At 36.0% G+C, this 22,711-nt stretch overlaps 1 protein-coding gene across 3 annotated transcripts in view; it reads left to right on the forward strand.

Moving 5' to 3' along the window:
- The window catches only part of LOC127881770 (uncharacterized), a 136,378-nt gene that overhangs the window by 97,831 nt on the left and 15,836 nt on the right, over window positions 1–22,711 (forward strand). The window lies entirely within an intron of this gene.

The raw sequence follows: 22,711 nt of genomic DNA on the forward strand, positions 1-22,711 counted from the left end.
ACAATATGCAAATTTGTTTATCAGTAGAAACAGCGATCATACAATGAAATACGCACCTAACATCTAACACAGGTGTCTTGAAAGTGTATGGTTGTCCCTTTCTTTGCAGCCTGCTATTCATTTAGAAGCATTTGTTATTACAAAAATCCACCGCCACTAATCTACCGTCCGGCAGGAAATCCAGTCCTGTCAACAAAGGGTCTTGGTTGTCGTCTTTAGATTTTACGACATTCACAGACTCAAGCAACTGCAGTGTCATGGGCCGTTGTTGCATTGCCGTGTTGATGATCTCAGGTTGATCTTAAACAAACAAAATATTACATGTTCACATTATATGCTGAGTATCTGGTCCTGTTCAGTAACATTCCATATACAATAAATATATGCAATATATCTTCGTTTAGGTAAATGTTTCATGTTTGAATAAATAAAGTCTGATCACGATTATTATACCCCCACAAACAAAGTTTAGGGGGTATATAGTAGGGCTGCACTGAATATCCGAAATATCCGAGATTCGCGGATCCAAACGAGGATTCGCGGATCTAACCGTGATTGGTAAAATCGGTTTCGAATCCGGATCTTATTTGAGTTTAACGTTTCGTTTGCGTTAATTGTTTCTTTCGCCCTAATACGTTTCGTTAAATTGTTTCTTTCTGTTTGAAAGGCTGACTGGTATGCAGTTTGTCACAATTATCGCTACTTTTTCGACAAAAACATGGTACTACACAGTCTACTTTCGTTTTCGATGGTGCAAAATGGCGCAGAAGAAAAATCGCGATGCACCTAAACAATTAAAATCCTCGGTGTGGAAGCATTTTGGGTTTTATCAGCATACTAATTCTGGCTTATAAGTGGTCGTTACGAAGTATTTTATTGATACTTATTGCAGATTGCGTGTGATGCGTTTTTTGCTTGTTAAAATACAGCGTTATTCATATTATATCTGACTGGCATAGATTTGTTTAATATGAGACATTATTATTAATGTTTGTCGTTAAAATGCTTACACTATTTCGTGTATGTGCGATTTTGAGAAATTTGCGGAATCTGGACCCGGGTAAAAAATATTTTTCGAACAACGTAAGTCAATTTTGTCATCTACTTAGTATTTGTTTTTGTTTTTGATGTCGTTATTTCTGCTTCCACTACTGCTGTTGCGGCTGCAGCTGCATCTACCGATGCTGCTAAAGTAGTATAAATATTAGTAGCTGTAAAGTTTATAATAATAATAAAAGTTAATTATTTTTCTCATAAGACATATATACGTTCTGGTGTTTCAAAACATAATTTTTGTTATAACAATATAAATTATAATTTATTTTGCGTATTTTTACTTTCAAATTAGGATTCGAACCGATATTCGATATCCGAGCCTTGTGATTCGAATTCGGATCCGATTGAAATTTTGGATTCGGTGCAGCACTAGTATATAGGAGTGAGCTTGTCGGTCGGTCGGCCGGTCTGTCTGTCTGTCTGTCGTTCCGTATTTAGTGTCCGCTCTCTTATTCAAGTTGTTTTCAGCCGATCTTCACCAAACTTGGTCAGATGTTGTTTGTTGATGATGTCTAGGTCAAGTTTGAATATGGGTCATGCCGGGTCAAACACTAGGTCACGGGATCATTTAGTGCGTTTTAAACAGTCAGCATGGTGTTAGCTCTCTAATTCTAGTAGCTTTCATCCGAGCTTCATCACACTTTGCCAGGGTCAGAAGTTGTATCTAGATGATTTGTAGGTAAAGTTCGAACATGGGCCATGCCGGGTCAAAAACTAGGTCACGGGGCCACTTAGTGCGTTTTAAACATTCAGCTGTTTTATGTGAAGACAACATGCAAAATTATCTGTGTCAATGCGGCATGTAGGGGTATTCGTCACGTCTGTGACAAAGCTCTAGTTTCATATTCGGCCTGGTTTGACAATTTGTTGACGACAATAGCTCAAATGGATTTAGAATCGAAATGAATTCGATCTACAGACTTAAGATCAATCATGCAACAAAAATAACAGCGATGATTTTTTAATTTATTTTCTATATTCAAATCAAACTACAGGCTTAGCTAATAAGCTTGGATTCTTTCAGGTATAACGGTCCTCGATCTGTGAAAGGAATTGATGTTCTATTCTGATCGTGACAGGCCAAGCCGCTAGAACTAAATATAGCCCCACATAGGCATTCAACCAAGGCGTTTGTGAAGCCAGACTTAATATTTCAATTCTTGTGTTTATACTGTTTAAAATCCGTTGTTAATGACAAATTATATACCAACTATAATTATTTTCACGAAATTACTAAGGTACGTGAAAGGGATCAGCCGTGTATGTACTTAATATACCTACGATTTAGATTTCGTTCTTTTCCAAAGATATGCTGAGCCTTATTATAATATTTATTGCTTAGTCTAATGTCTTGTCTGACCAACAGTCTCTCTACGGTATAAGCGTTCTGACAATATCACTAAAATTATTTATTCCATGTAAATATAGTTATTGTCATACACATGTTTCGTGTAAATCAGTGAAAGGTTTAGGTCACAATTGTCAATATCAACAGTAATGTGCGTCTGTCTCTTTGCTCCTTCATCCCATCATCCATTGGTTCAGGATTCGCCATTTCAGTTCAAAGTAAAGGTACACATAATTTTAATGAAAGATAGAAGTTGACCGACTGGAATCGTAATAGCGTTAGTGAACGTGCGGGCTAAAAGAAAATATAAAATCCAATATTTCAATCTCTGTTGGCAGACAAAATGGAGAACAGATGGAGAAAGAACAGCCTGGCAAGTCATTATATGCCTTCACCATCATGATGCCGGACCAGAAAACAAGCAAGATTAGTGACATACACATCTAGTCACTTAATACATGCACATTAATACATATTACAGGTTCAATGACTGTTCATATAAATATCGCAAAGCTAGTATGGACATCTGTAGCAGATAACGGTATATTTAAAACTTAGATTCAGATACTTAAATAGTTCACACAGTTTGTGTGTTACTCGGAAATAACTGTATCATTTTGAAACATACTTTGTGAGTTGCTATTTATTTAAATAATTTGTATAAGTGTCTCTCAAGGCTATATCCAAAGAAAATGTTAGGAATACAATATTAATACAATAAAGAAACTAATGCATCTTGTTTATCGTCAAAGCCATCCAGAATGCTTTACTAGGAACTGAAAAGCAAAATAATTTCAAGCTATTACCGATATGTTATGAAACAATACCCCGTTATTGCTGTACCATAGTAAACTCTTGTATTGGATTTTCAGTCAATAATTAAGAGACAGACTTGTATCTTTACTTAAAATGCTTGAATAATGAGATCAATGAACGTTCCGGTAAGTTACCTTTGAAATTTAACAAAGAACCGCCCTTGTTGTTCCGAACACTAAGGACATACTGGGATAAATGTACAATTATCAATCATATGTAGTTTTTAACACTTTATTGTTATATTAATAAGTTATAGTTTTGTTTCAATATCTGAGGACAATGCTTTTTCTAAAGATATGAGATTATTTGGAACTATTAAGTCTGCTTGAAAAAGCATCAAAGTGATATACCGGTAGATAAGATTTCAACTTGTATAACATGGAGCCATATGATTTCTCTATTTTCCATTTATGAGAACTTAAACGGAGGTCCTACCATGCCCAACACAGTTTTTGCCGGATTTTGCATTTAATTGTGCAGACCCTTTATGCACGCCAAGAATTACAGGCCGGATATTGTTTATATGGTTTACTTGCTCCAAACGCTTGCTAGGAGCAAAAAGGGTACAACATAAAGGTACCCCGGGTACTCTTAAGTATACTACAATATACCCCGATACGGACCATACACAAAAACGTTCCCCCGTGAATAGAGCTTTTTCGACCTCAAATTTTGGGCGGGAGTAAAATTCGGGTATAGTTTTATATTGGCCGGATGCATTTATGCGTATTATCTGTACCCGGTATACATTTAAGTATACTTAAGAGTACCCGGGTAGCTTTAGAGTAGCACCCGAGCCGACACTGGCGAATCTAGCGTTAGTTTATTTATTACAAGACAAGTTTAATTTGAGTTACAATTCTATGAGGTTAAATTTTATTTACACTTAAATGTATTATGAATATTGCTGGGCCAAGTGTGAGGTTGAGCGCTCTATAACCGGTTTAAACCCCCAATGATTTGCATTGACCGTTCCAAGGCGGTGACCCCAGCTTTATTCTTATGTGTGTTTATGTTGTTTTGTATTGTGCTGTATTGTACTGTTTTGTACTGTTTGGGCAATCGGTCACTTGCCTTAAATAAAGGACCGACTAATTGTTTATAATAAGATTTCAATGCTGCTCCAACAGCTGGATTTTCACTTCTTTATATGATTGTTATTTAAATAATACTTAAAAGACCATCACATTTACTAGTAGCCAGTCATTATTTGATTTTTTGCGAAAGTCCCGTCTACCAGTAAATACCCAATAAGATGGTTTCCAAAGTACAGCCTCCTATGTTGTCATAAGTCTATTTTAGTGAGTAAAGTATAACTGAACCCGATCGGTCATTCTCGGCTCGGGTTCTAGTTAAAAGTACCCGGGTACGGAACATATACTCAAACGTACCCAGTAATTCTAACGCTAAATTGTTCGTTTTCGGCTCTTCGTTCTTTCCTTACCCGTGGTACATTATAGTATTCATGATAGTACCTGGGGAACTCAAAAGTAGTACCCGAGCCAACAATGACCAAGTGAGCTCAACTTAGCCTCGTATCTTTATATATAAAGTAGCATTGACTCAGAAAGGTTTGAATTTGTATATTGAATTAAATTATGATGAAACATACTATTTTTATAATTAAGTAGTATTTCCATAATTGCTACTTATAGCGAAAAGTATTTATAGTTAATATTCTGAACATACACAAAGACTCGCTCCAGTTGCATAAGCAGGCGATCATACTTATCATCACTTCAATATCCTTTATTTGAGGTAAGTGACCGATTTCCATGCATGTTTACACACGAATAATCATATGACAATCGACGATGAATACATCTTGCGTCACTGCCTTTTGTATAGCCACTTACATAATATATTAACAAATAACTAAAAACGTATAAATAGTAACTAAAGTGTCACTATGTGGCTTCCGTACCGTACTCTTTTACCACTTAAATTGATAAAATTGTTACATTCTTAAAATTGGTTTATGATTAAGTTAAAGATTAAAAAGTGTGTCATACAATGTTACAATTCGGTCACAAATACAATTCTTTATTAACAATTCATATTGATATTTGACAGAAGCAGAAATATTACCAAAATGACTACAGTTCATACCTGTGTCCGTGTCTGGTATTTCCTTGCCAATACGAAGTCTCATTAATATGTTTCCGTTTGCACGAGGTAAGTGATATCTTCAGCAATATGTATGTGCATCTGTGGCAACGGACGATTGCGTTCAAGCTGAAGATATTGTGCAATCTCTTTAAAGAGATCTGCAGTTGTACGAGCGAAGATAAACATCCGCTGGGGCTTTCCATTTTCTAATACATTAGAACATACGGGTAAAACCTTAGCGATATCCGTGCGAACTAGGGACAATCGATTATTCATCTGATCCAGTGTTTTCATTTACTCTGCTCTAATGCTGTCGACCTCTTCCAACAACGTGTGCGTTGAATCCTCAAATAAATGTAATATATTTGCTCGTGTTTTCTCAATATCTTTTGAAATCCCTTCAACAGATTCTATTAAACTGTGTTTTGCCTGATTCACATTCTGTAACAACGAAAACGTATCCTCGTTAGCTTTCATGACGGAATAGTTCATATCTTGAAGCCTTTTTCTATCTTCCTCCGAACAAATAGAAATTTCACTAAAGTCGTCGCATTTACGGTGAACCATTACACATGTACTGCAACACAACTGTTTGTGGCTCTCGCAGTAAAATTCGATGACCTTCGCGGGCTCTTTGCACATGTCAAGCCCATTCATATTTACACCATGATTGTCATCATCCATATTGTGAACATCCACGATGAGGTGCTTCTGGCTAGTGTCCTTTAAGTGAATAACGATGCAGTCATCACAAAGGGACTCAGTACAGGCACTACAAAACAATATTGCCTTGTTCCTAGCACAAACATCACACTTTCTCTCCGAAACACGGCCAGGTACCATATCACTGGAATAGCTAGCTGAATCGTCATCTTGTCGGTCCGTCGCCATAATAATCGCGTATTAACTTACGGCTGAATAATCACATATATTTAAGACCGTCAAAAATATATAAACCTGATAAGATTTTCCATGAAACACGAGTAATTTTGGAATTCTTTATACAAGTACTAAAATGAGCAAGCATACTTTCACATTTTCCCTGTCATATTACCATACGTCTAGATGTTTGAAAACGTTTACACTAGTATAAACCATTTGAACGTATTATTTGGTGTAATAATTAAGTACATTATCGATAACAGACTCATATGACCCACTATCTAGTTCGTATATTGAACGAGTAACTAATTATCTAAATAAAGGAAAACGAAAACAAATCAAGCGATTATAGTTAGGTTTACAATAACAGCTCTTGTCAACGCAATTGCGTCACTTTCGAATGTTTAGCATTGGTAATAATACCGGAAAGGTACCATATCACTATATTGTATTGCGATTTAGACATTTGACGCTCGAGTGTTGCTTCAGTTAGACCAACATTTAATTGTTTTTGTTTATGACTAAGTTCTTGATTTGATCATTTTAAGTAGGCATAAAATTTAACTTTCGAAGCGTGCGCCCCATTTTGTGTAAAAGTAACGTTTAGTTAAAAAACAAACAGAGCAGTTGCTGCCATTGAGTTTTTGGTACACGTACTAACTACAAACTGTTTTTATGTTTGTGTTTAAGTTCTGAATACAACAACAACAACAATGGGAAGGGAATTTTAAGCGAGCAATTAAGCATCATAAAACTAAGGCTATATCCATATTTCTCTCGGCAAGGTGATACACAATGGGTCGAATGTAATAATATTGATAATACGTCACATATGGTAAAGAGCGATTACGGAGAGGAATTATCCTGTTACACGGTACCATGTTAACGTGTATGTGGACATGTTCACAACAATTTTTCGTTATTATAGTATTTTCGATGCAATCTTCCAAAGTTTATATTTGTAAAATGACCCATATTTCTGAGAAGTTACAAATCACTGACGCGACATAAGTGTGAAACGTCAAATGCTTAATTGACTGGATAACTGATAGTTAAATTTTACTAGACTTGCCAACGCGACCATCGACTTCAACGCTTTACCGAATAGATGTTCAATACACAACATAAACGATCACCCGGAACCCAACACAAATCCAAAGACTACTACTAATACTGTTGTCCTCAGTATGTAAATCGAAAATACCTTAATCTTGATTAATATACATTAATAGTTTATAGCCAATAATTGCAATAATTATAAAATATATCATACATAGTTTATTCGATCATCTCCACTGTTGAATTAACTATCATTTAACGAACAATATCACTCACAAAAGAAATCACAACATTATTCTCTAAAAAGATTTATTTTCTATGAAAATCATTAACAATCATATCAATAAAATATATACTAATCAGGTATCGATTCATGTTTGCTCGATATCATCATTATATAAGGTTATGTTAATCATGTGGCATTCTTGTTTAAGCAAGTCTCGACCTTAGCGAAATGATTCGAACGAATTTTGAACGGGACAACAACGCGATTTTACAAATCATAATATTCTTTTGAGTTATTGTGTTATTGTGTTTTCATTAACGTGTGACTCCTCGAGCGTGGGCAGCGTTTTTCAAAGGGAAACACGAAACAATAGAATACACATTTTACTAAATTTTAATGGCGAACCATGTGGTTTAAGAGTAGTTAATTTGCTAATAGTTTACATTGATTTTCACGAAGTCACAGAAAATCTAGGATGCAATGTGTATAATAATGTCACACATTGACTACTTGGCTGCCTGTCGGGGATATAAATATTTTACCGAAATATTTCTTGTTGTCATATGTCTTCATCATTTTCGTCCGCACCATTATGGGCACTTTAATTGGTTTTTAGTCCTTAAAAAGTTGCCCGAGGTCAGAAGACGCAAATGTACCTGAAATACATAACAAATATTCCTCGTTATGGAAAAAACTGGACAAACTGCATGTGCATAAAGTGTCGTCCATTATTAGCCTTAGCATTCCGCACAGGCTTATCAGGAAAGACACTTTCCGTGGTAATATCATTTTTCGTCTTCTTTGCGAAAATCCTGTTGAGGCGGAAAGTGCCGTCTCGGATTAGTCTGTGTGGACACGTTAATCTAGGGCGACACATATGCATAAAGTCCCGTTTTCCCAGCGCGATGCTTATTCATGAAAGCTCATAATCAATATCAAAAATTGCAAAATAAAAGTGAAGGGTGTTTTATGTAGTCAGTTAGACTGTTTGTGCAACGAATCGAAAATAATCAGCGTATAAATTTATGTATCAAAATAAACTTACATAAAATAACATTAAATTATATAAATATATATGTATATGTATATATATATATATATATATATATATATATATATATTAAATGTTATAAAATCAGCGTTTGGTTCTTCATATATATATATATATATATATATATATATATATATATATATATATATATATATATATATATATATATATATATATATATATATATATATATATATATATATATATATATACATATATATACATATATATATATTGTTGACACTTGATTACAACGTCTTGCGTTTACAGTTGGATCAATCAAACAATATATTATCTAAGAACAATAATAATAATAATAAATAATCATGTTTTTAATTGAGCGTGTATAATGCTTATTTAAAATGGCATTACATTAAATATTTTGAAAGAAGCGGTAATTGGTAAAGGCGTTTAGTTTTAAATGTTGCTAAATAAAACGAATGCTATTGTCAAACATAGCAAACAGGTCTTACTGACATACTGTATACATGCTTGCAAATTATTTAATACTTCGCGGTTAATGGCATTGATCTAAAATTGGTATTTTCGGAATTTCAAAAAGAAAGTTAAAAGAAAGTGGTCGTAAAGCGATTTCGATCACACGGATAAGACTGCTGCTGCTGATGCTACTGCTGCTGATGATGATGAATATGAATATGATGATGATATTGACAATTATTGGTGAAAGTAGTATGTTAACAGGATGTGTGTGTATTATAAAGTTTATTATGTCTTTCCGCTCCTGAGGCTGCATTATGTGTGGACCCGTAGTGTGTCCAAGCACTCCATACTAATTTACTAACTAGACCCACGAAAATTGGGACGAATTTCGAACTAAAGCTGCCATTCTCCAGTTTTTTTATTTGTTACTGATTTTGTTTTTCAATTTTAATGTGGTCCTGTATTGTGTGCCTTGGTACCCGGAAGAACCCCCCACCGTTCAGGTATGGTTACAATCAACAAAACTCACATGCTTCCAGGAACGAGGATTGAACCCGTGTCGCCTTTGTGCGAAGGGCATGAACCAACCACTGAGCTAACCAGACAGCCTTTTATATTAACAGGATGCTGTGCGTACATTCCTCGGGTATATCGACCAGGTATGGTTAACACAGTAGTCTTTGACCTATACCTTTTGTAACATGAAACACGAACGTGCTGATTTCCTGAGCTAACCGGAATTTAATTTGCACAAACTGCATACATGCGTAAAATTATCTTGCCGCATGTAGTACAAGAAACGCATGTATTGAAAAAAGTTTATTCAATTGTACACTTGGATAGGCGACTGTAAGTAATGAACCTATATTGACCACTTAACACGTATTGTTGAGAGAACATCTGCTCTACATGAATGAAAGTATGTCATCTTTATCTGATCGTCATTTATCACAAATTCGTATTTACCATTAAACGTTTAAAACCCAAATTGATGTCGTTTGCAATCATAAATCGTTAAAATGCGTTTTTTTAGAAATGAATTTTTTTTAATATTGCAGAGACGTTTAATATCATGCCTACTAAACTCAGCTTTCGCTTGAATTTAAATTACCCGTTTCAATAGCAGACACGCTAAACCGTCAAAAAGTTTAATATGAATATTTGAGCCTCGTTCAGAGAAAAATTGACTTGATGCATGTCAAATGTCATCCCAGATTAGCCTGTGCGGACATAAGGATCGACACTTTCCGCTTTTATTGAATTTTACGTTTAAAGGAGGTCCCTTCTAAACGAAAATCCAGTGTAGGCAGTAAGTGGTATCCCTGATAGCCTGTACAGACTGCACAGTCTAATCTGGGATGACACTTTGCGCACTTGCGTTATTGCCCGTATACCCAGATCGGCGCTCATTTATATGTTACCATGATACGTCTAATGAAAGGTCCATAATGTCGATTACCACGTTATTGCATAATTATAAAATCTTGCATTGAAAAGAATGCCTTTGATTTTTTTCTTTACCCATATTCTTCGAAATACTACCTTTTATTGTATCCGGTTTGGCCTTGTTAGCAGGAAGGGCAAATCACTTAAAAGCGAAACTCTCTTGTACTAGTTAAATACACTTATATCCATGTTAAGGTTACATACAGTTATATCCGTGTTGAGACGTACTTGCTTACTGTGAACAAGTAACTTATTTGGACTGATATAAAAAACGAAATAATACATTCATAAGAAGAGCATATTTTATACAAAAAAATAAATAATAAAATGCATTTAATGTAAAACCTGTCAAAGGTACCACGCAACAAATAATGGAATTAAAATAAAAAGAAATGCATTTAAGAAAAAACACCCCGGGTCATCTGGATTAAAAGGCTATCGCCGTAACGTCTGTGCAGTGCCGGATGGGCACCGCGGAGGCCTATAGGCGGTAAAACTTTTGGCGCCCACGCCTAAACCTCTTTTGCCTAATAGAACGTCTGTGCCAAGTCGATTAAAAGATCTATCAATATTGATCTTTGGTCGATATAAGTCGTTTTAATTACCTTACCATTGCCATTTCTGGCAAGATACACATGGTCGATTTTAGTCGTTTACCTGACCTTACCATTGTCATGGTTGGCAAGATACACATGGTCGATTTTAGTCGTTTAACTGACTTTACCATTGCCATTTCTGGCAAGACATACATGGTCGATTTTAGTCGGTTAAATTACCTTACCATTGCCATAGCTGGCAATGCACACATTGTCGATTTTAGTCGTTTAAATTACCTTACTAATGCCATTTCTGGCATGACATACATGGTCGATTTTAGTCTTTTAACTGACCTTACCATTGCCATGGCTGGCAAGACAAACACGGTCGATTTTAGTCGTTTGAATTACTTTACCATTGCCATGGCTGGCAAGACATACATGGTCGATATAAGTCGTTTAAATTGCCTTTGCCATGGCTTGCATGACAGACATGGTCGATTTTAGTAGTTTAAATTACCTCACCATTGCCATGTCTTGCAAGACATACATGTTCGATATAAGTCGTTTAAATTACCTTTGCCATGGCTTGCAAGACACACATGGTCTATTTATTCGTTTTAATAACCTTACGATTGCCGTGGCTGGCAATACACATAATGTTATAATGTCATTTATACGACATTCTAATTATTAGATAAATCATTTAAGAAAAACAATCACAGTGGTAATTTTTTGTTTTCGTCACGTTCTCATCGGGCCCATGAAAGTCGCCCGGCCCATAGGCAGTTGCTTACTCTGCATAATGGGTAATCCGGGACTGCGTATGTGCAATCTGGATAGAGTTTTATTTCATACGTTTTATACCGGTAAGCGATGAATGTGTTGCTACTATTAAAAAATATGATGATTAATGATTAGTAACTATTGATAGTGTTTAATTTATTCACTGTTATATGTCATAAAATTGACTATTAACATGAAATAAAATTCGTATGGCCTTGAAAGCAATACATGAACGCTATGTTTCAGGTCCTCTAGCTTTAATGTTTATCGATAATTAGTAATCTACTAGGCGCGCTCGCCTTTTCTCCGGTCGGTATTTTGCAAATGATCGTTTCGTTACGGCTTTCCGTTAGGACCACTCATTCATTTTCTTATTTTGACCTCATTGGTGCAATGGCGAGAATGCGAGAACACGATCAATAAATTGAAAGCACGATGACATAACACGAGATCACGATGCGAGAACGCGATATTACAATGGCGAAAACGCGAGCTTATGTCGGCAGCGGGCCGATTATAGACGTCCGGCCCGGCTCTGCCGTGCGTTATTGTCTAATCCTATTATTAGATAAAGAATTTAATTGCTCCTAAAAGTCACGGGGCCCATAAGCAGTTGCTTACACTGCATAATGGGTAATCCGGGACTGCGTCTGTGCCATCTGGATAGAGTTTTATTTCATACTTTTTATACCGGTTAGCAATAAACGTGTTGCTACTTTTCAACGAATATATAATAATTGATGATTAATAACTATTGATAGTGTTAAATGTATGCACAGTAATATGTCATTGAATAAGTTGTTAAAGAAAAATGATTTTATTTTTTGCTTGTTGTTGTTGTTTTTATGCCTGACTGGTAGAAGTCATAAAATCAAATTTATATGGCCTTGAAAGCGAAATGTGAACGCTTTGTTTCACGTCCGCTACATGTAGCTTTAATGTTTATCGAGTGCGCGGAAGCCTTTTTCCCGGTATTTTTCAATTGATCGTTACGGCTTTCCGTTAGTGCCACGTATTTATTTTTCGCATTGTTTACCTCAGTAATGCAATAGCGAGAACGAGACAACGCGATCAATAAATCTAAAGCACGATACCATCAGGCGCGATCACGAATCGAGAACGCGAGATTACAATGGCGAGTACGCGAGATAGCACGATCGCAATCTCGTATCGTTATCCCGTATCTTTTCGCACCGTGTTTTCGAGTTCTCGACCCTGCTGTTTGTTTTTAATCGGAAATGCGAGAACACGATTCAAAATCACAATTTAAATACCCTGATCCCGCATCGTATTCTTGCAATTCTAAATCGCGATCTGGCATCGTATTCTCATAATTTTCGCATCGTATTATCGCAACCTCGCATCCTGATTATCGACCTTTGAACGAGAACGAGGGCGAGAACGCAACAACTCGATGCGAATACATATATACGAAATCATGTTACGGCGTCGCAATGTGGGATTAGGGAAATAAGATGAGAGATAGTGAAACAACGATGCGATAACACTGAGCTTAGTTCAATAACATGATATCACGATATTTACTTGACAATCTCGTTCCCTATGCGCAGACGATTCAATTCGGGGAACTCTAAATATATACAATACATGGTTGTTACTTACAGCGATGATATTACATGTCTACGCATTTGCGACCCAGAGAAGGTATTGCGAAGTTATTATCATATGTTGATCTCGCGTTCTCGACCTATGCTCAGTACAGATCACGAAGACGCGATGCGACATTGCGATAGTAACATCGATATTCATTCCGATACCTTTTCTTTCTTTGCTCGTATTATCGCAATCTCGCGTAGAGACTTCGAGGCGTCACATCTTTATATTGTGCCTTCGTATCTTGATTTTGAGTTCTATCCCTTGTAATTTAAAGGTCGATCGTGCATATTCAAGACACGATATTGCGAAAATACGATGCGAAAACGCCATGCACGATGCGAGAACGCGAGATCACAATGCGAAAATACGAGATTGCGATTCGTAAACGCGAGATCGCGATACGGAAACGCGAGTTGCCAAAAGCGATAGTACGAGGCGAGACTAATATCACCTTGTCGCATCGTGTTCTCGGATTTTCGACCTTCGGAAAAAACTAGACCGAGATTACGAAAACGTCATGCGTAACACGAGAAAATGATTTAAGATTACGATATTTCTATCGTGACATTGCATCGGAACCTCGTAATATCACTTTCTCGCCCTTGTAAGAGTTAGATTATTCAAGACAACGAGAAGCAAGTACGGAACACCGTATTTTGAATTATTATTCACAAATCGCAGTGGCGTAAACGAAAAATTGTTTACTATTAGTAGCAGTTAAATACGCGTTTAGTGTTTAAACGTTAAGTGTATACTACTGACGAGGCTATTGAACCAACGGGAAAATTGTGTATGAGGTATGGCAATTATTGCATCTTCATTGTTTTTTGGTTTGTTTGTTGTTTTTTTGAACGAATGTAGGAATTTATTCGTATTGTGCAGAAGCGACGAACTGCAAATGAGCGTTGTGTTTATGTTCGAAAGTAGTGAGACGAAATTAACTTCTACTAGCGCACATTCTGTCTTTCTGATGTTAAATATTTAACCTGAGTAAAAATATTATTGCACTTAAGTGTTTTAATCCAAAATTATGTTAAATCAAAATACTGTTCATTGCCCATTATGATTCAGCTGCAGATATATGAGTAAACAAAATCCTCGCATTTAAGAAGTATTTGTTTTTACTAACGACTCAAGTAATTTTCAGAAAATATTTTTATTTTTACTGGTTGGGACTTTCTGTTGATGAGCTTTGACTGTTTTTTTATAGAAAATTCCATTAATTCTGACCGGAAAGCTTTCAAATATAATGATCATGAACGCATGAATTGTCGTTCGTAGATAATCATTGGGATGCGTGATGTTAAAGGGATCTTTTCACGCTTTGGTAAATTGACAAAATTGAAAAAAGTTGTTTCAGATTCGTAAGTTTTCGTTTTAGTTATGATATTTGTGAGGAAACAGTAATACTGAACATTAACCATGCTCTAATATAGCCATTATATGCATCTTTTGACGATTTTTAAACCTAAAAATTATAAAGCGTTGCAACGCGAAACGATTGAATAATTTGGAGAGTTCTGTTTTTGTCGTTAAATTTTGTGAAACTACGAAGATTGCTTATATAAGGTATAAAATACGTCACGAACATGTACTCGGCGGAATAGCTCAGTAGGCTAAAGCGTTTTTACTTCAGGACTCTGGCAGGACTCCAGGGGTCACTGGTTCGAAACCTGCTCCGGGCAATGTTCTTTTCCTTTTTTTATTTTTTTTCTTGATTTTTTACTGGAGCTTTTACGATTCAATGTTTACATTTATCAATATAAAGCATTTAATGAATAAGTTAAAAAAAATGCCAAAATCTGTGAAAAGGCCCCTTTAAAAAAATACCAAATAAATTACGCAATAACAAAAAATATGCAATGTTTTGATATCATGGCTACTTTTATGGAGAAACAACGAGTGTAGCCTGTAAATCTGTAAATATATTATTTGTTGATAACCGTTTTAAAAGTACAAGTATATTAATTTAAGAGGCACTAAATGGACGTCACAAAAATCAATGTCGTTATCGAAAATCGTACAGCGCGGTTGTTTTAGCTAGATAACAGAAGTTTGTTGTTATTTCAAGGATATGTTTACATCCGAATAAGGTCATCAGTACTTGATATATTAACTGATAAACTATATTTACATGTATTTTTTTACACCAGGATTCGCGCACATTCTGTTTAATTATTTAATTTTGTCGAGTGTAATTTCAACTAAAGTTGTATCAACAAATGATAAAATGTGAAAGCATGATTTGCAGTCACGTTAAAGAAAATGCGTGTTTGTACTTTAGTTTATTTATTACCACAAAAGCACAAGAAGAATTGTCGGCTCGTCTCGAATGCACTCGCATTGTTACTCGTTTAATTTTATTTTTACAATTTTAGACATATTAGTGCCATGAATTGTTTTAAAGGAACATTTGCGTTATTGCGCGATATATATTTGTTTGTCAAAAGTGTCTACCTAAATACCCGACAACGTGCAATACGCCAAGTATGCTTCTCACTTTTAATCAATGCACTCCATCCGCACCTCCCTCGCTCACTCCATCCATTCATCCACCCATCCATCCATCCATCCATCATGCAATCCATCCAACCATTTATTCATTCATCCATTTTATAATTCACTCCATCATTCCATCCGTCCGTCCGTCCAGCCTGCCTGCCAGTCAGCAAGCCAGTTCACTATCAATCCATCAACCCGTCCCTCAATCCATCTGTCCATTAATCCATCTAGCCAGTCTGCCATTAATCCATCCATCCGCCCATCAATTCATACATCCATCCACATCCATACATCTATATATTCTTCCATCCATCCATCCGTTGGGCTTTGGATCGCCCCATGCTATCTTGAGTTATGACATTTTGATTAAATACTATGTTATTTGTTTCTTTCAGATAAGAATATCATCTCTACTATTTTGAATAGACGCATTTAACATTTATACAATGGGTATGTAATCAGGCAGTTATGAACATTTTACTATGCTTTTTGTATATCGCCGGATTTTACGGTACAGAGACATTGCTCAATAAGCTCATAAACTAGTTCGCTAAAGTGCATACCATTAGGTTGAATCGTCATTACAAACCCAGTTTATCGAAACAAATGAAATGAATTTAGTGTTGCAAAACGTGCAATTTTCTTGATTAAATCGTTATATACCTGAGCTGAGATCATTAAACTTGCGAAAGTATGTAAAGAAAATACTATGATCTGATCTCGTTTTTATATATAAACGTAGTTGTATCATATGTAGGTCCCCATGAATTAGCATGGCGGGTATTGAGACTAACCAAAAAAGTGATAAAAAATGTCATCACGATATTAATTAACCCATTTATGCCTAGTGGACTCTCCCATCCTTCTAAATTGGATCAATTTATTTCCAAAATTAGGGATTTCTAGTATACTTATTTCCATATTTAAAATAGTTCGTACAAAAATTCTTTTAAGCAAATAGCGCAGACCCTGATGAGACGCCAAGGCCTTTTTTCTAGACGCTAGGCATAAATGGGTTAAACTCAACGACTATTGATTTAAGTGTTGTAATATGTTAATGTTATATGATCGATCCTTTTACTAATGTTTGGGTACAATTAGCATGGTTCCCATATATTACGTTTAATGAGTTGCGTCTGGAAATAAAATACTTCGTTGACCTACTTACCGAACAATATACTAACAAGGAATACATTGTATATCATATAAATTCAGCAAATTATTTTAAATATATATGCACGTTATATAATGCTATACAACGGAATATGTTTAAGATTTTGGTTTGTTTTGCGCGTTGTACATATACGTGTCTTTGTAGCGGCGGTCTGTTTGAACATTTACATTTATTGTGTCAACATCTTGGCGACAATACCAGAAATCCTACACTCAGAGTACATTCATCCCCGCAAATTCTCGATAAAGTAAATACATGTAGTTTCACCAATATTTCAGAACCACTTACAGAAACACTTACAGTAACACAACTTCAAAATATTTATAAGAGACACCAATATTTCAGAACCACTTACAGAACCACTAACAGTAACACAACTTCAAAATATTTATTAGAGACTTCGTATGAAGTTTATATAATTCTGTATCGGACCACTTCTACTTACTAAAGCCTATTTATACTGAGCCGCGTTCTGGGGAAACAAAGGGTGCAATGCATGTGCATAAAGTGTCGTCACAGATTATCCTGTGCAGTCTGCACAGGCTTATCAGGGACGGCACTTTCCGCCTTAACTGGATTTTCGCTAAGAAGAGACTTCCCTTAACCGATAAATAAGAATAAAGGCGGTAAGTGTCGTCCATGATTATACTGTGCGGATTATTTACATGTATATTCCGCAGCCCTACGCAAACAGAAGCAGTATGATTGGAAGGACTCGAACCTGGCCCTGTTTGGCTCCGATACAGAGAAACAGGTGAAAAGTAAGTAAGTCGGTCACATGCTGCAATTTGATAAAATAGTCATTTTTTCTTGGAATTGCATACTTTTTTTTACATTTTTTAACAGCATTTAGCTTGATTACCCGGTATACTACTTTCATCGAAGACTCAATTGAGTCCACGTGTTCACGCGCGATATGATTTATCTGGTTTGTAAAGACATAACTTATTGGCCGTGAACATATCAAGTTGGTCTCCTTTCGGACACATTTCTAGTATTAAATTCATATGATACGCTCTCATTGAACAAGAGGTGTGAAACTAAAACTAAAGGTTACATGATACTAAATAATCGAGTCATATACTCTCTAAAAAAACAACATCATATTACTCGAAACCATGTTTTACACTTAAGACTTGTGTTCTGCTTTATCTCTTGGAGATATTGAAAGGGAAAGAATATAAGTTCACAACTACTAGTAAATCCCAGACATATGATAAAGTTAGCTACTACAGTACAAATTTGCACTGAAAAAAGGTTACATTCCACTAGAAAATTGGCCGGAAAAATTCACGTGCAAATACAGTCGATTTTGATTTGTGTCAAGTTCTTTCTTGGTTTGAACATGAGATACATTTATTATTTCTTAAATCAATTCAGATTAGAATGACCTTTCATAAAAGTTATGTTTATGGGGGTCTCTATGCGCAAAATGTTGCATTTATTTTCGCTTAAAGTTGTCGCTTTCACATTTAATTATATAGGGAAATTATTTAATATATTGTGACCTGAAACCAATATTGATTAGCCACGCTCGTTTTCAAGGGCGCCTTAGACAAACCACAAATGATAATACATTTTAGGAACAGGTATTCTGATGAAATTATGTATCATGTTTCCATGAATTATAAACAAAATACTCGCTATATTTTCCGCATTTTAAGCGCATAATGCATGCGTGACGTTAAATTTGAATGCTTTATTATCTGTCTATTGTCAAAGTAACACGATAATAGTATTTTGTTGCATGCGAGAGTTTCTTATAACTCTGAATAATTTACCTTTAGTGATTGAGGGTTGATGATATTTTCGAGCGATAACATATTAGTGTATCCGGTTTTATGTCGCATTATACGAACACACAATTTGTATTGTCGAGACCGCTTCCGTAACATAAAGGGATGGTGATAAAAGAAAACTTATCTTCAGGAGGCTGGTTCACACTATGCGTGTATTTTGTAGATTTTTTTATATTTCTTTACTTTAACAACTATTATATTTCGATTTATATAAAATATGAATAATTCGAAGAAAAGGATTTTTCGACGCAATTGTGATTTAAATCCGTGACAAAGCGTGCACAACCTTACGTGATACTAACATACAGCGTTTTTTAGGAATTGACATATTTTCATAATTTTCGAAGAAACAATAATTATGCAAAAGCTTTATATTTAAATCAATATTTAGTTCGATTAATGGCTATTCAACAACGAAACCACATTTTTAATATCCATAAGTGTTTTCTCGCTTGTTTGAAAATAGTGTATGCACTGTCATTTTATTAGACAACCTATTATTAGTCAATGCTTAAAATATGAATGTTCGCTAGCATTGACTTGAGCTCACTGCCATTCATGTACATCTGACGTCTGGGCCCGCATTCACAAACAGATTCTTTGACTTGAGTCTAAAATTAACAAATATTATCCAAACTGTTATGCTCTAAATCCACTTGAAAGTTATTTCTAGCATGGTAGTAAACAACTAAAATTGCATTATTCCTTGTTTAGAAAAGTTTATGTTTATGACATACGCTTGATTCTCACAGCCTTGTCATATTTAAACTTTGAAGTTCAAATTCTGGGGTTGAAACCTATTCTTTATTCTTAAGTCTAAGAATAAGTTGGTGAATATGCGCCCTGGTTTTGGCTTGCAGAGGAGTCTGCTGCAACGGAGCCCGCCTGGCAGACGGCTGGTCAGAAACCCGGGCTGCAGATCTGGCGCATCGTGGTGAGTCGGAAGTGGATTTGACGGCGCAATGGCAACAGCTCGTTGATGTTTAGTTTACGTAACGTTACGAACAAATGCGCCGCACTCTGGGACAATGTGCGTAAAGTGTCGTCTAAAATTAGCCTGTGCGGACAACACTTTCCGCTGTTATGGTATTTTTACGTTTAAAGGAAGCATCTTCTCGCGAAAAGTCAGTTTAAGCGTAATTTTTCGTCCCTGATTAGCATGTGCGAACTGCACTTGCTAATCTAGAACGACACTTTAAGCACATTGTAATCACGTTTTCACGGGGCGCGATTTTTTTTAACACTGAGGTATACAAATAACTTAACTTGTAGTACCGGTGTGAAGCTGACATGTATTGTAATATTCTTGCTTTATTTTCCAGAATTTCAAGATTACTTCTTGGCCAAAGGAAGACTACGGTAAATTCTACGACGGTGATTCGTACATCATTCTCAACGTGAGAAGTATTTCGTTATCGAGTTATTGTCTCTTTCCAGATTCGCTAAATTTATTTAAATGTTAATAATGGACATGATTTGTATTTCAAAAATAGTGTTATGCGAAATATCCGTTGTACATTGGGCGTTCTAGGTGTCACTATAAGAGACACAAAATGCTGTTACTTCCAAGGAAAGGCTTTTGACCTGTTTTTATAGGGAGGCGGAAAACTACAACGGGCGAGGCATGGTCAGGGGTGATAACCCCCAAAAAAGGTTAGGGTAAGGGTAAGGATTAGGGGTCGGGTTAGGGTTAGGGTTGGGTTTAGGCTAACCCAAACCCTAACCCGACCCCTAACACTAACCCAAACCCTAACCCTAACCCTCTAACCCCCCTTGCGCAATACCATACCATGCCTCGCCCGTTGTAGTTTTCCGCCTCCCGTTTTTATAAGGTTAAGCCCGAGGATTGTTACGTTATTGACCTCAAAGAAAATTTAAGCCCTAGGCTGTATTGACCTCAAAGAAAATGTGTGAGTCTTACTCTCGGAAATGCATGTGCGAACGTAAAGTGTCGGAGCAATAAGCCTTTGCATGCTACAAAGGATAATGTAGGACCACATTTTCAGCTTTAATTTTCTTTTTAAAGGTTAATCTTGGACAATATTTGCGCACATGCATTAAGCACCGTTTTCCCAGAATTATATCTATTTGTTACTGAAACTGTAGTGTTTTTGCCTTTCAGACGTACAAGGACGGGGATTCCGAACAGCTCCTATATGACGTTCACTTCTGGATTGGAAAGTACAGCACACAGGTGGGCTAGTAGAGAACACTCGGTCGTTGTCGGCTAATATACCACATAATAGTACCTCGGGTTAAGTACTTCAATGTACACCAGAGAACGGAACATAAGCTTAAAGGCCCTCGGCCATAATCCGGGGTATTATTTGGTATATTTCTGTACCCTGGTACTTTGTATTATACTTCAGAGTACCCGGGGTACTTTTCAGTAGTACCTTTGCCGACAACGACCTTTTGAGCGCTAGGAAAGGACTGACTCGAAATGTTTGTAATATCGCAAGTCATACAGCATCGCAAGTCACTAAGTAACTTACAAATGTATTTAATAGCCTGGCAAAGCATCCGTCGCCCACTTTCTTCATTATCCTCAAGCAATCTGTAACGCTTGCTTTAGTATTGAGTCGCACTCTGGGAAAACGGGGCTTAATGCTTTTATGTTGTTGTTTATATTTAATTTAAAATGGATAATCTCTTCTGAGGCGGAACTTGTCGTCATTTATAAGCCTGACTTCGGACCACGGACTTCACAGGCAAATCTATGATGACACTTTACGTATATGCATTACGCCCGGTTTTTCCACATCGCGGTTCAATTAAAATGACAAGTTTAAAATGACACTTGAGAAATAACCCGAGGATGAGTTATAGGTCATTAACTTTTATACACTCATAAGGTGTAGGTTGTAGGACTTTTTAGCCACACTTAAAAATCGCAGGGGCCTGAAAAGAGGCAAATGAGGAGGAAGGGCACCTCTTGTGTGAAAAATCGTCAAATGGCAAACAGTGCACCTTGTACGTGGCTGAATGAGATGTTTCCTCTTAAGAACTTACCGGTATATTCGATTATTCATTCAGCATATCTGCCATTACGTATCGTTTTCAGTGAAGATGATTTGATGTTAATATCAAGTAATGCTACGTGTAAATTATTAAACCGTCAATAAAATTCAAATAAAATAGCCAGTAACTCATGCCTACACGTCCATAACAGTATAGATAAACATGATAATTTAACAGAAAAAAGTAATAAACCAACGTTGACAGATAAGACAACCTGCAGATTAAATTAATAACCGAACTGAGTGGAACAGAACATTGAATAAATGCTATAACTTAACAAAAATCTAAGTTTATTCTAAAAAGTTTGGAAATATTGAAAACAATATATATGAAATCAAGAGTTTTATCAGCCATTATGCTGCAATACTTTTTTGCTTAAATACAATAGCATTTGCTCGCTTTTCAGTGTAATATGCCAACTATCATTACCGGAAAGGGAGATACATGTCATATTTCCATTTTGTAAAAGCAACATCACGTATGTATTGTCTCTATTTCCAGATAAGATATCAGGCGTTTTCACGACGTTTATAGTGTACCGTAAAACCATATTTATTCGCCGCACATGCATTTTAGTTCATTACGTCATTGGATGGATGAACGAATTTATTATGTCAAATGTTTAATTAAAACAAGAATAAATCACCTTCGGCATGTTTTTTTTTCCAATGTAAACCACGCATACATCCTGGGTATATCTAACAAACCAGATAAGTCCCGATATTACGCACTGGGAAGTACTTTATACTGTCTACTTAACTGACACTTGGAACGTATATTTGATGTTTCAGGACGAGTACGGCACGGCGGCCTACAAGACGGTGGAGCTCGACACATTCCTA

The sequence above is a fragment of the Dreissena polymorpha genome, chromosome 5, assembly GCF_020536995.1.
Source record: "Dreissena polymorpha isolate Duluth1 chromosome 5, UMN_Dpol_1.0, whole genome shotgun sequence".
NCBI classification, from domain to species: domain Eukaryota; kingdom Metazoa; phylum Mollusca; class Bivalvia; order Myida; family Dreissenidae; genus Dreissena; species Dreissena polymorpha.